General features: G+C 43.2%; 1 protein-coding gene across 15 annotated transcripts in view; it reads right to left on the minus strand.

Moving 5' to 3' along the window:
* NRXN1 (neurexin 1) overlaps positions 1-15,630 on the minus strand; it is a 1,439,010-nt gene that overhangs the window by 577,697 nt on the left and 845,683 nt on the right. The window lies entirely within an intron of this gene.

A 15,630-nucleotide genomic window follows, 5' to 3' on the forward strand; every position in this document is an offset into this window, starting at 1 on the left:
TGATTGGTCCTGCCCCTCACAATCCCACTTCCTGGTACTTGGTCAGGACTATAAAAGAACACAAAAGTGGCACAGAAAAGAGTTAGCGGTATGAGCCCATTTGGATATAAAATGCAGAACTGTGCATTGTGTATGTAGTTTGAAAATGTAAATGACTATTTCTGGTACTGTATATTATGTCATATATTTCTTTATGAATGCTGATTTCTAGACATGAAATCTAATATTATTTTGTTTTTTTCATTGGTCTCCTATGAGTAATTGCTATAGGACTGGATACTTTGTCTCTTGATTAACATACAATGATTGAGAGCTGCCATTTTGTATACGTTGTATACAAAATGGCAGCTTAAGAGAAACATTTTTTTTTCTACAAATTCTGGGACTTGTGAGCTTTAGAACATGTATAGACTATTCTAGAAGTATTATAATAGGGATAGAAGCATCATTTTATAGTTTAGTGATATACTATATGTATTTATGATGTTGAAAAATATATAATTATATTTCATCATCTATGATTCTGGGGGTTGGATATGGAATGTCGGCGCTCGGGATCTCGGCAGTCAAAATCCAGACGCCGACATCCCTACAGGATTAGGACATACTTGCCAACTCTCCCTGATTGTCATGGAGACTCCCTGAAATAGTAGCCATCTCCCTGATAGAACCTTAGCTCCAGGGGCAGAACTATGGGAGACAATTGAGGCGTCTACCGCCGGGCTCCAGCATTGAATGGGCACCTCCTCTATTGCCCACAATATATTCACCCCACTTAGGGTTGTAACTATGTACCCGGAGTGTACCGTCATGGCCGCCCAATACATGGCACCTCTTACTGGCACCTGAGAAGCCACCATACACTAATGTAGAGCTCCATGTCAGACCATCAGCTGCCACCTCCGTCTATCTATAGCCTGTATCTGTACTCATTGGTGTTGCTGCTCCTCAGCAGCTTCTTTTGTCAGTGAAACACTTCCGGCAACCCCCACACCCACAACTCTCTGTCTCACTCCTCCATGGCATGCCTGTACTCTGTGTGCAACTGCGGGCATATCTGCTTGCAAAAGCTACATTACAGTGTCAGCGGCTGTGACATGGGGGGTCACCAAAATATAACTTGCCTCCGGGCGTCTGAGATGAATTTACGCCACTGCTTATCTCTATTATGAAGCTGATATATATCTATATATATATATATATATATATATATATATAAATAAATTAGTATCATTTCCCTGCATTGGGTATAAGGCACAGTGATCCATATGGCTATCTGCATTTTCTGATAAGTATCAGTGTGTTTCCATCAACAAATAGATCTTGCTATCTTTTTGGGGCTCATTTACATTTGGATGTAAGTCAGTATTAGGACACGCCTCTCAGATGTAGAAGTACACGCCCACTTTACTGCCGCACTCATAGGTGTTGCTTTCACAATCTCCCTGAAATGTTTTTTCAAAGCGGCAGTCATGTTTTTGGTTGTCTCTCTATTTATATTTTACAGATGCCGTCAGCCATTTTGCGACAATATGCGCATGCGTGAAGTGGTGAAAAAGCCAGATATATGTTACGCAGGGAACCGGAGTTCCGTGAATCCCCGCATTAGAAGATAGGGAATTGAAATACAAAGCTCATATGGAGTCTATTTAATTATATTTTTATTTAACTATGAGCCCGTATATCCAGAGATGGCGTTTCTGTCATGTGAAACGCTGTTGTAATAATATCCAGGGCCATATTGAGTGTGACATTTTACTCTATATCAAATAGACCGACTCCATTTATATTGTTTAGTGCCATACAATATTTCTGTCTTTATATATGAACTCCTGTGGAGAGAACCACATATCAATATTGTTATTATTGTACAATATATTGTTCATTATGTCAATAATGATTGTTGAAACTGAATGTACCACACTGTAAAGTGGAATATATGTTTTGTGAAGATTTTGTGTGATTGTTTGACCATGTGACTATTTTGGGATAATTGAAAGCCCTATTTAAGAAGCACTGGGCACAGCCCCTTTATCCATTGCCCCTTGATAAGGTCCTGTACAGGACAAAATGCATCAGGGAGCTGCATTAAGGCTTTGGTCTGGAAGTTCCAGTTGCTACTGCACCCATTCATACTCATCGTGGTAGGAGGAGGAACCTTATATCGAGATACATGGCTCCCAGAACTGTTGTGTGAATCATGCAATAGTGTCAAGTTATTGTATTGTGAGTTTGTTACTTGTTTTAATAAATCCATCCATAAAATTTGCAAAAATTGTATTATGCTATGTGATATATAACTGAAGACCAGTTTATCCATTCACCTGCAGCAAACGCATACAGTCATATAAATATTAAGTCAGGGAATCTGCTGGTGCACTCACTGTGACCACCCACAGCTTTTGCGAGCGCCCTGGCGATGATCGCGATTATCGAGACCATTGGGCTTTTGACGAGACCCTTGTGGCAGGGTCTCGGCTCCCGCAAGTCCGAGTGAACTTCCTGCTCTAAGGAACGCCTGCCGTTTGTGGGCGGCCCTACTGACATCATTTGTGATGTCAGTAGGGCCGCCCAGAAACGGCAGGCGTTCCTTCGGGAACGCCTCTGTTTGACAAGCCACCCCCCTCCCCGCCTACAAAACAGGGCGAGCTGTCGATAAACATCGACAGCCGCCCCGTTTTTTAGCGAGTCCCGGAGCAAGTAAAGTTCTCACTCGCTCCGGGGCTCGCGCACACCGTGCGTGCGCACTGGCCGACCATCGACCCACTTGCGAGCGCAAAGCACTCACGAGCGGGTCGGAATCAGGCCCATAGTACACTGTGCACATCATATTAATGTGTCATTTTATGCAAGCGCCAGGTTTACTCTAAGACAGACGGAAAGCCTGAAGGACATTGTATTAATGAAAACAAGACAGTACTAACTGTAAGAATCACAGCAATGAACCATGTTAAAGAACATACTTAATTGAATGTCTATTTCCCGTAGAATTCTAATGATAACTTTAGCATTGACTCCCCTAGAGGATACATTTAAATTACTTAGGTCAATGGCATCAAATTTCCCATGTAGATACAGCTCCCCCCACCTTGGGACGAGGCAAAAGGGACCCGGAGATCAAATGTAAGTAACACAAAGTCAAAAGTCCATTGAACAGCTGCTCAGATTTCAAAGCGATGACTGAAGAGCTACAGTTTTATTCATGCTGATTAAGATATTAATATTCTGTGTTGCTTCATGAAAACAGCATCTGTCCTACTTTCATTCACCACCTAGAGTACTAGGCAGGAAGATCTGGAATCAACAGCAGAGATCTACAGGTCTGAGATGCAGTTATACACTGGCAATGAATTCCTTACCGTTTCAATGCGTTTTTGAAAATGTGCCCTTTATTTTAGTTATCCTTGTCAATTGCCAGATTAAGTTTTCTTTTTACACTATATTCTTGCATTAAAATATAACAGGGATACGGGTTTATTTATGACAGCCAATAGCAGACTAAAGGTAATGTATCTAAATGCTGTCTTGTAACTGGGTCTGAGCAAGGCCTCATTACTCTTATATACAGTGGAAGCGTTTTTAGTTGGCCGCTAAAAATTGGTCCAGAAACATCAATTCCCACTGTGCTCTAGTCCCTCAAACACACACATGTCATGGCTGATGTGTGGCATCGGGGGGCTTAAACAAGAACTCAGCCCAATAGGATAAAAGTAGTATTTATGTGAAATTAAACAAGAGAAAATAAAAATTATTTATTATAATAAATGTGTCGTTTGCCATATCAGACTTGGTCCCTGTTACACCTAACAATGTCACTCTGCTCTGATATACTGTACAGTATATGGGCCTCACTTATCAACGAGTTTTATCCCTCACAAGTGATAAAACTTGTTGCGTATGATAATGGTGCTCCAGCCAATCAGCTCCCAACTGCCACTTTTCAAGCAGATGACAGTTGGGAGCTGATTGGCTGGAGCACCATTATCATATGCAGCAATTTTTATCACTCATTGGGCTCTATTTACTACAATCCGCATACTGAATGCGGATTGTAGTGTGATATTACCGAGTGAATTCGCATTGTGAATTCAGGCAATATCACAGGGATTTACTATAAATCCCTTGCAGGGACAGAGCTTGCGATAAAGCTCTGTCCCTGCGGATCCCATCCGCACTCTAGTCGCGGTATTTTCGGAAAAAATACCGCGACTAAGAGCCCGCGCATGCGCCGACCAACCACCGCTACTACCCCCCACCGACGCTAAGCCCTGCCCCCGGCACTAAGCCCCGCCCCCCACGATCGCGGACCCCCGCGACCCCCCCTCCCCCCCCCACGACCCCCCCTCCCTTCATTACACTTACCTGCATCTTCCTGGCCTCCGATGGTCTTCTCCGGGCTTCCCGATCAGGTGATCTCCCATACTGCACTGGGGCCCGATCACCTGATGACCGGGCCCCAGTGCACTGTGGGAGACCAGCTGACCGGAGAGGAGCCATCACCGGAGGCCCGATCACCGATCCCTGGATTCAGGTAAGTAAAAAAAAAATGTTTAATTTTTTTTTTCTTTTTTTTACAGCAATCAGCTTGCAGTCTGCTTAGACCACACAGCTGATTACTGGTACCGGCTCCCGCCTCTGCTCTCCCCGTTAGAGCAGAGTGGGAGCCCGGTAACCGGGGGAGACCCTGGATAACGTCACCTCCAGGTGGCGTTATTATCACAGGGCTTCCCCCGGTATTTTTTTACAATTTATTTTTAGTAACTTGCACACAGATCACATTTCCCATTACAATTATGGGAAATGTGATCTGCTTTACTAAAAATAAGTGATACTGGGGGTTGGAGTAGAATTTTACTAATTCTACTCCAATTGCCCTGTAATAACTACAGGTGATACTAACATAATGTGAAAAGGGTGTGAAAACACCCTTTTTCACTTTATTTTAGTAAAAATAATGTTAATAAATAGAGCCCATTGTGAGTGATAAAACTCGTTGATAAATGAGGCCCTATGTAAGCAATGTCAGTAATACAACCCCTCACATTTAGGGGTCTACTTACTAAGCAGTGTTAGGAGACAGAGTGAAAAGTGATAAGGTGCCAGCCAATCAGATCCCAACTGTCATTTTTCAAACACAGCCTGTGAGATGGCAGTTGGGAGCTGATTGGCTGGCAACTTATCACTTTTCACTCCTAACACTGCTTAGTAAATAGACCCCATAGTTCCCAATCACATACATGTTAGGTAAGTATAATGCAGACTTGTATGTTATCTCATTGAACTGAAGGTGTTCGTTACATTGTAATTGTCTAATGAGATGATTCAATATATAGCGGGACATCACTGCGATGTTTGGCTGTGCACAATACCTCTTGTTACTTTAAGAAATATACTATACTTTTTCAATGTGCCTCTATGGTGTCTCAAGCGGCAAATGTATCAAAATGTATCAAACCTTCTAAAGAGTACATTCTATAAAATGATAGGTAGAAGCTAATTGGTTGCAAGGGGCACTTGCCCACCTTCCCACTCTTTTGAAGGTTTGATACAGTACATTTCCCCCTTGTTACAACTGTTTCGGAGGTACTCCACTGTATATCGCTGAGAAGTGACTCGCCCTCTTCATACATGTTCTGATGGGATAAATTTAAAAAGTCATTGCATAGCATTTCATGTGTTGTTTTGGTGATCTGCTGGTGATGGTGATATTCCGAAGCACAAAATCATTGACTGCACTTCCCCAGTTTTGTTATGCTCAAGTTGTTACCGCTTCTACCTATCCCTAGTCCCGTTTCCGCCATGCCCTGTGGATTTTTCTCCGAGATAATTACCAAAGAAACCCAACTTGAAATGTCACATTTAAAAATTGTCAATGCCAAAAAGAATTCTAAATTCCACCGTAAAACATAAAAAAATTAGCAATACAAATAAAGTCTAATATCAGTAGAATAACGACTGTAATTAATTATACAGTGTAGTTGAGACACTGCACAGAACAGTTCATTCTCCATAAACAATCCAGTCAGGACAACAAGACAATAGCAGGCAAGTGAAATAAATAGTCTTCATTCAGTATAGAGTCTGAGCTCAGCTTGTTCCGTTACACTCTCTGCACCTGTCAAAATACCTGCTCATCTTTTCATAGGACTTTAATGAATATCATATCTTTCAGGCAACATTGATTCAGCATAATTGGCGCAGGGGTGATACTGACTTGCTCATCATTCCAAATGATTTGGCAATCAATTGTACTTAAACCAGCATTGTCACTGACACATTTCTGTGCATCTCAATATTAAAATATTTGCTCTGCAATAATACAAGATATGGCTCAATGACGGCAGCTATAATGAGCGCTTCTTGAATTTGACTTGCATTGCGTTCCAAGGCAAACACAGACAGGGGCGAAGTGTTGGTGAAATGCGGCAAACATATGGATTATTGTAGCGCCATTACATCATCGCCTTACTCCTTCCCGCGGTTATAAGGCAGTCTAAATCAATGACACATACATGTACAGAATACGGCTTGATAAAATAAAAATAAGTATCAATTTAATGAATATACACTAAATAAATGGTAACTAAATAACGTGCAAACTCTATAAGGCATATAGGGTCTGATCGAGAGTTGCGCGGTATTGTACAGCCGCAGGGAAGCAAATACGGCAGGAGGCGTCTGGTGTAAATAGGCGTCTCCTGACTGCATCGCAGATCCGAGTGCTGCGTTCTAAGATGCAGCATTGAATCTTCTGCGATACCATTGGAAATCTGAATAACCCTGAGGATACTCAGATTGCCCCTCGAAGCTCCGGTGCTGAGGCCAGTAAGTCTGCATCGGAAGAGGTAGACTCTTGCCTCGGCACTCCCAGAAAATGGAGGTGACACGCCCCTCGTTTCTGGAAACTGAGGACGGCCCCGCCCACTCCATGCCCCCAAACTTACATAGCCTGTCATTCAGGCTGCGACTTGTGGGAACTGCAAGCGATCTCGCAGAGAGAGCCATACATATGCCCAGTACAGATCCTGCGCATCCACAGGTTTCTCATAATCAGTGGGACAGTCTCAGAAAAACGGGACTGTCCTGCTGAATGCGGGACAGTTGGTAGGTATGGATAAGTGAATTATACTGCTCCCTGCCAGTATTGCTCCAAATGTGGACTTGGCGGGAAAAGCTGCCGCCATTATGTATGCTCAGCAGCTCCTTGCCACCTCTTATATTACATGTTGTGGCCGCATCTATAGTAATATAGTTTATATACTACTGCTGTTGTGGTCATGATTACAGCAGCTGTCTGGGGAGTAGGGGGTGGGGATTTACAGGCAACTGGAAACCTCCCTGCAGTTCCCTGTGGGCTATTAGGAATAAAGCTATGTGAGACACTTACTGTCACAGCAGCAGGAAAAATCAAAATTGTTTTCCTCCAACCTAGATTTCTAAAATGTCACCTGGTGGTCAGATTAGATACAAAATTTAAAATGTATTTATTTTCTCTGCATTGTTATTTTAGTAGTATGTCTTTTTATGCCTAAAGTGTGCTCTTGATTTCTATTGAAGGCCAGTTTATACATTCAGTTTTTTTTAAATGTGCTTATAGAGTCCCATTGATTATTGATAGAAAAAATACAGTGACCTCAGGGTCACGGTTCATGACCTGCAAGCGCATCACGCTCTTTCACATTATAGCACAAGCTGAGGAAGCTCTGGTAGCTAATGTCAATTAGCGTTGTATGGTGGAAATAATGCACTTACTGGTCTAATATTGGTTTAACACAAGTGCTTGTATACAACTGAATCCAACTGTATTTTACCAAATGGAATAGAAAATAAATTAATGTAGGCCTTCCCCACCCACCCTTCATTAGTTTTTAAGCTATTTACAACAACAGAAATTGGCAGATAGTATCCCTTATTATACAGATATTTTTGTCTACTAGCATATCCGTAAGCAACTAAACATTAATTCTGAAGGGTAGCTGAAATGCTGCATTTCATGTATAATAAACAAAAAGAAATCACAGTGATTTGCAAAGAATCTTATAATCAACTGGTGAATATGGCTTAAATATCTATATCTATATATATATATATATATATATATATATATATATTAGGAGTGAGCGGGTTCGGATTTCTGAAATCCGAACCCCCCCGAGCCCCCTCCGATCCGAGGCCGATCCGAGTCAGGCTCGACTTTTCCCGCTTGACTCGGATCTGAAATCGAGGCAAAACATCATCATCTAGCCTTCCGGGTCTCGCGGGTTTTGGATGCTATATAAGGTACCCGCGTCGGCGCCATTTTCTCACTCAGCTGTGGGAGTGAGGGTTGGCTGGGCAGTGTAGTGTAGTGTAGTGCAGTGTAGTATTGTGCTGCGCTGTGCTGCTGTTGTCCATAGGGGCTGTGTCCACTCCTCCAGTCCAAAGTCCATAGGGGCTGGCTCGACTGTGTTGTGCAGTCAGTTGTCCATAGGGGCTGTGTCCACTCCAAAGTCCTGTGCAGTGTCCCAGTCCTAAAGGGGTGCTGTAGTATTGTCCAGGGGGTGCTCTGTCCATCAGGGGTGCTTCCCCCAAGTGCAAAAAAAAAAAATATTTTTTCTGTGTTTGTGAATTGTGTGCGCAGGAGCTGCACGTGCATCAACAAAGTAGTGCCAAGTGTGCGCCTGTATCATAAGTAAAGGGCCAGCTGGCTTGACCGTTAAAGGGTGCTGTAACCCCCAAAGTGCACTCCAAACAAAGTAAAAAAATATTTTCTGTGTTTCTGAATTGTGTGCACTGTGGCTGCACATGCATCAACAAAGGAGCAGCGCCAAGCGTGCGCCTGTGTCCCATAGGTAAAGGGCCGGCTGGCTTGTCCGTTAAAGGGTGCTGTAACCCCCAAAGGGCACTCCAAACAAAATAAAAAAATATTTTCTGTGTTTGTGAATTGTGTGCACTGTGGCTGCACATGCATCAACAAAGGAGCAGCGCCAAGCGTGCGCCTGTGTCCCATAGGTAAAGGGCCAGCTGGCTTGACCATTAAAGGGTGCTGTAACCCCCAAAGTGCACTCCAAAAAAAAAATATATTTTTTTTTTGTGTTTGTGAATTGTGTGCGCAGTAGCCGCACGTGCATCAACAAAGTAGCGCCAAGCGTGCGCCTGTGTCATAGGTAAAGGGCCGGCTGGCTTGACTGTTAAATGGTGCTGTAACCCCCAAAGTGCACTCCAAAAAAAATTTAAAAAAATATTTTTTTGTGTTTGTGAATTGTGTGCGCAGTAGCCGCACGTGCATCAACAAAGGAGCAGCGCCAAGCGTGCGCCTGTGTCCCATAAGTAAAGGGCCGGCTCGCTCATTTCTTAAAGGGTGGTGTAACCCACAAAGTGCACTAGTCTCCAACAAAAATAAAAAATAATTTTCTGTGTTTGTGTGCGCCTTAGCCGCACGTATATATCAATATAACATAAATGGAGGACCAAACTTTCTCCGATAAAAATAAAATAGGGAAAGATCAAGAACCACTTCCTCCTAGTGCTGTTGCTGCTGCTGGGAGTTGTTCATCATCCCAGAGAGGAAGTAGGAACACCACTACTTTTACTAAACAATTGACCCTCCAACAGTCCTTAGCGAGGAGGATGAAGTACGACAGCAGTCATCCTGAAGCAAAACATATAACTGAGGCCTTGACTGCTATGTTGGTGTTAGACGTGCGTCCGGTATCCGCCATTAGTGCAGTGGGATTTAGACAATTGATGGAGGTAGTGTGTCCCCGGTTCCAAATCCCGTCTAGATTCCACCTGCATCCTCAAAGCAGCAGCGACAAGCGTGTGTCTGTCTGTTAAAGGGTGGTGTAACCCTCAAAGTGCACTCCCCAAACAATAAAAAAATTCTACTTTTTTTTCTGTCTTTGTGAATTGTGTGGGCTGTAGCCGCAAGTGCATCCTCAAAGCAGCAGTGACAAGCGTGCATCTGTCTGTTAAAGGATTACATCGGTGACAGCATCCAAGTAGGCATGTCAGACAGTCCGTGCATGTACTGGCAGGAAAAAGAGGCAATTTGGAGGCCCCTGTACAAACTGGCTCTATTTTACCTGAGTTGCCCCCCCTCCAGTGTGTACTCCGAAAGAGTGTTTAGTGCAGCCGGGAACCTTGTCAGCGAAAGGTGTAGGAGGTTGCTTCCACAAAATGTGGAGAAGATGATGTTCATAAAAATGAATTATCAACTCTTCCAGGGAGACCAGCCTCCATAACGTACAGAGGGACCTGTGGTGTTGGATTCCAGCGGGGACGAATTAATACTCTGTAAGGATGAGGATGTACACAACACTGAAGAGGGTGAGGAATCGGTAAATGAGGAGGATGAGGACAACATCTTGCCTTCGTAGAGCCAGTTTGTGCAGGGACAGATTAATTGCCAGCTTGTTTTGTGGGGGCCCAAATGAACCAATCATTTCAGCCACCGTCGTGTGGCAGACCCTGGCGCTGAAATGATTGGTTTGTTAAAGTGTGCATGTCCTGATTATACAACATAAGGGTGGGTGGGAGAGCCCAAGGACAATTCCATCTTGCACCTCTTTTTTTTCTTTGCATTATGTACTGTTTGCGTCCTAGTTTTTCAAACTGCCATCCTGTCTGCCACTGCAGTGTCACTCCTAGATGGGCCACGTGTTTGTGCCGCCCACTCGTGTTGCTTAGCATAGTCATCCAGCTACCTCGGTGCAACCTTTTGGACATAAAAACACTATTGTGAGGTGTGAGGTGTTCAGAATAGACTGGAAATGAGTGGAAATTAAGGTTATTGAGGTTAATAATAGCATAGGAGCAGAAAAACCCACAAATTCTGTGATTTTAGCAGTTTTTATGCTTTTTAAAAAAAAAATACAGATCCAAAACACAAAACCCAGAACCCAAAACACGGAAGGGTGGTTTTGGCAAAACCAATCCAGATCCAAAACACGAAGAAAGATCCAGATCCAAAACCAAAACACAAAACACGAAAAGTGGCCGGTGCACACCCCTAATATATATATATATATATATATATATATATATATATATATATATATCTATATCCTCCAATGAGCGGCACTCATCTGGACTTAGAACAAACTTCAAGAGCAGTAATGATGTTCCAACATTTCGGATATAACTCCTTGTTCACGGAACAGACAAATACATGTATTTCTCTGTTCCGTGAACAAGGAGTTATATCCGAAACGTTGGAACATCATTACTGTCTCCTGAAGTTTGTTTTAAGTCCAGATGAGTGCCGCTCATTGGAGGATATTTTTGCTGTGACATACACAGTAGCCGAGCACCCTGGCCCTTTACACCTTGGCTGATGGGAGTGCCATCCATAAGGTGGATTTATATATATATATATATATATATATATATATATATATATATAAAAATAAATACAGTATACTAATATTATAAGAACGTTGTGTCTGTTTGTTCGAAGTTGACGTTAAAACTACTGAACCAATTTTCATGAAAGCTGCATCATTTTGTAGTGGAAACTCCTATAAATAATCAGCACTTTGTTTCATTTCGATCCATCAAGATAAAGCTAAGCAATAACAAAAAAAACAAAATGTATAGACATCATCAATGTAAGAGATCGGTGTGGCACCATGGACCTCATTCAGAGCCGCTCGCAAGATGCGAGCGCTCGCTCTGAATGAGGGCGGCCGCTTCAATGTTCAGAGCCGGCCTCCTGGACGCTCGCTAGGCTGTGGGTGACCACCCACAGCTTTAGCGAGCGGCCAGGTTGATGGTCGCGATGGTGTAGACCATCGCGACCATTGGGGATTGCGATGAGACCCTTGTGATAGGGTCTCGTCTGCCACAAGCCCCAGTGAGCTTTCGGCTCTAATAGAGCCGGAAGCTCACCACTTACATCACGAGTGATGTCAGTGGGGCCGCCCCCAAACGGCAGGCGTTCCTTCGGGAATGCCTCCGTTTGGCCAGCCACCCCGCCTACAAAACAGTGCGAGCTGTCGATCACCATTGACAGACGCCCCTTTTGTAGTGAGCCCCGGAGCGAGAGAATTTCTCTCTCGCTCCGGGGCTTGTGCACATGCAGTGCGGCTGCTGTGCATGTGCAGGTCCTCAACATCAACCCGCTTGCGAGCGCTCAGCGCTTGCGAGCGGGTCTGAATGAGACCCCATGTGCGTGGCCGGTAAGGGGTGGGGGGCAGAGGTGCCTTGGGCCCGCAGTCACTGGAATAGGAGAGGCTACATAGCAGTCTGTACACAGGGCACACAGTGACATTGGTGTGAGTGGTGGATGAATAGGATAGGCTACATAGCAGTCTGTGCACAGGGCACACAGTGACATTGGTGTGAGTGGTGGATGAATAGGATAGGCTACATAGCAGTCTGTGCACAGGGCACACAGTGACATTGGTGTGAGTGGTGGATGAATAGGATAGGCTACATAGCAGTCTGTGCACAGGGCACACAGTGACATTGGTGTGAGTGGTGGGTGAATAGGATAGGCTACATAGCAGTCCGTGCACAGGACACACAGTGACATTGGTGTGAGTGGTGGGTGAATAGGATAGGCTACATAGCAGTCTGTGCACAGGGCACACAGAGAGATTGGTGTGAGTGGGGGGTGAGGTGCTGCTGACACCAGTCTATATAGCGCTGTTGGTCACGTGGGCCAGTCCCACAACATGGTCCCTATGCAAAACAATACAACCATAACACCTCAAATAAAAAACATGTTGGCAGAAGCGACTTCATAATGGGTGAATGATAGATAGATAGATAGATAGATAGATAGATAGATAGATAGATAGATAGATAGATTTATACCTGGTGAGAGAGAGACAGAGATCAGAACATACTGTGGTTTTTATAATGGCTTAACTGTCCTGCAGCAGAGATACAAAATTGAAACCATTAAGAAATAGCCACTGTATCCTGTATCCTTTATATTTGTCTGGCCAGGAAATAAGTGGTCAGCAGTTCCTAGAATTTGCAATGTCATCAAAACATAGGTGTGATTCCTGGCGGTCAGATCTATGTGATAAAATGTCAAAACATTGTTTTCACTATATATATACATAGTCTTGTTGGTAAACATCACCTATAAAGACACTGAGGACCGTAAGAAGGGGTGCTCAACTGGCACCACCGCCCAACTCCTGCTCCCTGCAACGGCCCTGAGGGTACCTACACAGTGTAACATGTGTCAATGGCTCTAAAGAACAATTTCTTGCTGCTACAGAATAATATTGGATTAAGCCTAGTTTTAACTAGAATGATTTGAATTGAAATATAATTTATTCAAGCATGATGGAAACAGATGGAACCATCAGCGCTGAATGGGCGACTGGTTCTGCCCGGGTGCAAGGCTTAAGGGACAGAATGGTCCTTACCCCAACAGCACCTCACCACTGCGTTGGTAAAACACTGATGCATATTACGGTAGGAGAAACTCACAGATTGTAGCCGCGCATCTTTCCGGCTGCAAAAGAAAATCTATGATACTCGTGGGCGCAAGTTGCCGGGGAAACGGTCAAAACATGATCTTGCCTCCTGTTCACAGTTTTAGATACTTTAGCACAATGATCTGCCATGGTAAAAAAAAAAAAAAACATCATAAAAATCGCTGGTGCTGTGCGCTTAGTAAGAGCTGTCTTGCTGAGCGCACGCACGTTTTAAAAACCGTATTCATATTCCAAAGCATTTATAGTGACATCAACATCATCCGCCAGCTCTATTTTTTATTCTTTCTGTTATTCTGTCTTAAAGGCTTCTTCTGCATGAATAATAACAATTAGCAGTGTTCCCACATAGAATCACTATTAAAAAATAGCATGTTGAGCTGACTTTCTTCTCGGCTTTGCACCTGTATTTTGTTACATTGAAATCTGTGATTGCCATTCTTTCCTGATCTGATTATAACAAGCATAAATGGCACTCATCTGTCCAAGACGTGGGGGAGGCTGCCTGCCAGACCATTGCTTCAAATGACAAGCATTTTAAAGTACAAATGACCTCTGTGTTTTAACACTTTTGTCAGCGAAAAGCATAATTGATGTCAAAACAGAATGAAGGGCGGGCGCTGCTGTGAGACAAACAATTGGTAAAGGCTTTGTAGAAGTGTCTGCTTCTTTTGCTCATCCTTTTTTTTTACTGTATAATTACTTTCATTTGAAGGGTTTAAATAGCTCTCCAAAATAATGGATAGTAACCGCTAACTCCTGGGCAAGTTGACATAATTGCCTGTAGGCATACGAATTTGGTACATGACTGTCGGGAAGCCCCCAAGAGGCCAGAGGGGTAGACCTAGTTGCGGTTAGTGTCTTAGATCAAGGTCCATCCACTAGTCAACTGTCAACCCCTACCACCTCTAGGTATAGGACTTGGATCCTTAATGCTACATCTGACCTGCCTTGGAGCATCATAATGAACACCTCCCTGACTTCTGAAATTCATCAGAAAATGAATGTCCAACTCTACATTATTATATTGTATACATAATTATGTCAACAATTTTGGTAGATAACGTGGTTCTCCAATGGCTGCACATCTAAAGTAGAAGCTCAACTTGGTATCCTAGGGGTACATTGACTAAAGAGAGAGTTTTAGAAGTGGAGATGTTGCCCATAGCAACCAATCAAATTCTAGCTATTATCTTCTAGAAGGTGCTAGTTAACTGTTAAGTAGAATCTGATTGATTGCTATGGGCAACATCTCCACTTCCAAAAACTCTCACTTTAGTAAATTTAGCCCCTAGTCTAAGGGTCCAATGTTTTTATTCAAAATTCTGAAATGCCCTTGAAAATTAACATTCCCTACGGTGGCAGGTACCATTGACAAGCCACCAGAACCCATCACAGCAATCAGCAAGACGTAAAATCATAGCTTACATTATAAATTTACTTCTGGTTTTGGACCGACCATGAAACTGTTAATGTGCAGGACAAAAAACTTGCAATGACCATTGCAGTCAGCCCAGCAGAGAGGGATCACAAGATCCGACCCCGGCCAGGTTTCCTTCATAGGGAACAGAATGCTAATGCCATCTGAACATGGCATTAGGCACTGCAGGCAGGTTCCGAAAGTCGAAGCTCTTCTGATCTTGGTAAATAGCCACCCACCCCCCCCCCAGAAACGGTGGGGATGGCAGCTGACAGGACTTTTGCTAGCAAAGCAGGAGATATCTGAGCTTTACAGCTCTAATAGATCTAAGTAAGACTTAATCCTGCCTTAAACATGCGGAAAGAGCTGTATGTTTTAAGGACAGAAGTAGGTTGATAAATAGACTTGTCTACAATGACAGCTATGCTATAACATTCACTAAGCCAAAAGTGGGACTGCGGGAGCAATAGCATAGATTAAATTTACTATTTTTGCAAATTTCAAACAGAGCCAGTTTTAAAGCCAGACAGAGCGTTTGCATCGGGTAACCAGCAATAGTTGGTGTTTCTAGCATCAGGATTCTTTCTGCTTTTAATTGATAATTTTGATTTGTTAATTAATGATAATGAAAGCAGTCATAGACATAAAACATCTTTATATGGAGGGAAACTCAGCGGATTTCCAAGTGACTGACTATTCTCTACTAGTGAGGTTCAGTTTATCGTTGAACGTCTTCTGTACAAGATGTTATTATATTTGGAAGATGGATTCAAAAAC

The sequence above is a fragment of the Taudactylus pleione genome, unplaced genomic scaffold (assembly GCF_031769625.1).
Source record: "Taudactylus pleione unplaced genomic scaffold, aTauple2 ptg000206l, whole genome shotgun sequence".
Taxonomy (NCBI): domain Eukaryota; kingdom Metazoa; phylum Chordata; class Amphibia; order Anura; family Myobatrachidae; genus Taudactylus; species Taudactylus pleione.